Source organism: Montipora capricornis, chromosome 2 (assembly GCF_036669925.1).
Source record: "Montipora capricornis isolate CH-2021 chromosome 2, ASM3666992v2, whole genome shotgun sequence".
Lineage (NCBI taxonomy): Eukaryota > Metazoa > Cnidaria > Anthozoa > Scleractinia > Acroporidae > Montipora > Montipora capricornis.
This window is the reverse complement of record NC_090884.1, coordinates 49,149,509-49,152,008: the sequence shown is the minus strand read 5'-3', so window position 1 is coordinate 49,152,008 and position 2,500 is coordinate 49,149,509.

The following is a 2,500-nucleotide window of genomic DNA, read 5'->3' as shown; positions in this document are numbered from 1 at the left end:
CCATTTCCAATTTTCTTTACCTTAACATTGTGCAGAGTTCAGCGGCCAGACAACTTAGATGCGACTTCACTAAACACTGTGATGCATTCAAGGCATTCGATTCCTTCAATGTTTGTTAAATCCATAAAAAATTGCCATTTGATTTTAGTGTTGTGTATAATACCAAGTTAGTAAAATATTACAAACAAAGATCACTTGATATCCCACGGCGAAAAATGAAATTGTTGCGGAAGACCATTACTCGTCGCTTTAAGGATTCCAGTATTCACCGCCTGGCTTGTTCATCCAATTGACGTTCCATTCTTGAGCTCCATGAGGGTATATTTTGTTTAAAAACCCACTAAAACGCCATTCGCGTTACAATGACTTTCGACGCCATTGCTGGTTAATTAAATGTTCTCCTGTGTGCACCAGAGGAATCTACGCATTACCCCAACCCCCTCAAACCTAACAAAATACGCACAGAAGACTCTCCACACAAACACACTACTTAGCAGGGGAAAGGAAAGACTTTTCATGAAAAAAAAACAAAAAAAAAAACAAACGCATTTTCTAACTGGATTGCCTATGGCAACCCAGTAAAAAAATAATTGGAAATGTGACACCCAAGAATTATTTGAAAGAAAGCTTGTCGTCTATTTTGTGCTTCATTATTCAAGGAAAAGGTTCTTCATGGAGACGGTTTGATCCTGAAATTTAGTTTGTTGTAATATTGCGCACATTTGACACGATTGAGTTTCTTCTCTTCACGCACGTGATGAAATAGGAAGAGGTTTTTGCCTCTCATAGCAAATATTTTTTTGTTCAAAAAATATTTCGCTGGAGAAGGTGGCTTTTATGAATTCATCATGTTGTATAATATGCGAGCTTAACCGGATAGTATTTATGACAATAGTAAAGCACTTTCGTGTCAAAATAAGGTAAGCGTCTTTCTGTTGTGTTAACGTAATTAAATATAAATATACGTAACCATGTTATTCTTATCTGCCGTAAACTTGACTTCCACTCTCAAAATTACCTCCAGAACCTACTTTTTGCGTAGAATAAGCTTTGCCATTTTTGTCAGCCACGTGACCTGTCTAACTGAAAGGCGCGCAAGAGATTCTACATTCACATTGTCAATAACATCTGAATTTAAGTCTGCTGACAAAAGCTGATGAAGCAGTTTAAATTTTTACTTTCTCTCTGTTGTTTCCTTTTTTGGTTCTTCCCTTTGTTCTGTTTCTGTGATCTTTTCCCTGATTTGTTTTTTTAACAGTAACACACCGCCAAACATGTCTTCGCATTGATCAAGTTTCTCATTAAGATTATTACTCTTTTTTGAGCTTCATCAAGCCTTGTAATAACATCTTCAAGCGATTTACAATACTCTTTTCCTCGAATCAAATTACCAGTCTTTGAGTGAAACAGGGTGTTTAGGCGAGCTTTAATGCATCTCTCCATATCTGCCAGCATGAGAATGAGAAACTTGCGTGGCTTGTGAATTAACTTGACGAAATCATGAGGGTTTGGACAGAGGATAAAGAAAGGGTCAAAGAATCTGAAGAAACATTGGCAAATGAGTTCCTGGAAAAACTTGTCAGCATTAAAGAAAACGCAGCCTCACTACAAAGAGATATGCTTATCTATGTAAAACAAGAGAAGCTGTAGAACACAATGGAGGACCTTTTAAGTGAATGCTCCCGGTATCTTAGGAGATAGATTGTTTGAACCCCGCTAGAAAGTGCTGTAGCATCCTTAAGACCACAGATGCAGGCCCTGGAGTAGAAATAACCAATACTGAGGTTCGTTTCAGGGACGCAGAAATTGCCCGCATTCATTCATCTGATCGTGTCAACCGCATCCATCGTGCTCCCGGGGACTCTGCTCAAAATGAAGCAGAAAGCAAAATGCAGCCATTGGTGATGCCCCTGTTGATGGATCAGCTTTGAGATGGCAATATTTCAAGCCATTTGACGACATGACAGCTGTGGAGATTGGTGCACTATCAGCGAATGAAGTAAGGCAAAAAGAGAAAGACTGCATGGCCGGAAAAGAGTGCATGGCAAGTAGCCCAGGAGGTAGCAGCCATGGTGGAGGATGAGCCAGGACCTGCTGGAGACTTTGTTAAATGTTATGTCACAACTTGTAAAAAAAATCTTTTTTTTTTCAACAAAAATTATGTGATTCAATATACCGCAGCCAAGGCAGATGCTAAGAGGTGCCAGGTCCCGGGTTGCAGTTACTTCAAGAAGATATATGCAATTATTGACATTCACTTCCAAAATGGAGAGATGTTTCTCGAATGCCAGAAAGGATCTTGTAAAATTTCCAGTGGCAAACTATGTGACTTTTGTAAGTCAAGTGGAAAGTGTTGAAGTCAGACTGAGCGCATTCCAAGGCCATTCCCTGATTATCAAAGCCCTGGATTTCACTACCTATCTGTAAACATGACGCCCACAATCGACAGAACCGTTGACGATTATTTACCACGAGCTCAGTTAAAGAAAGCATATCACTC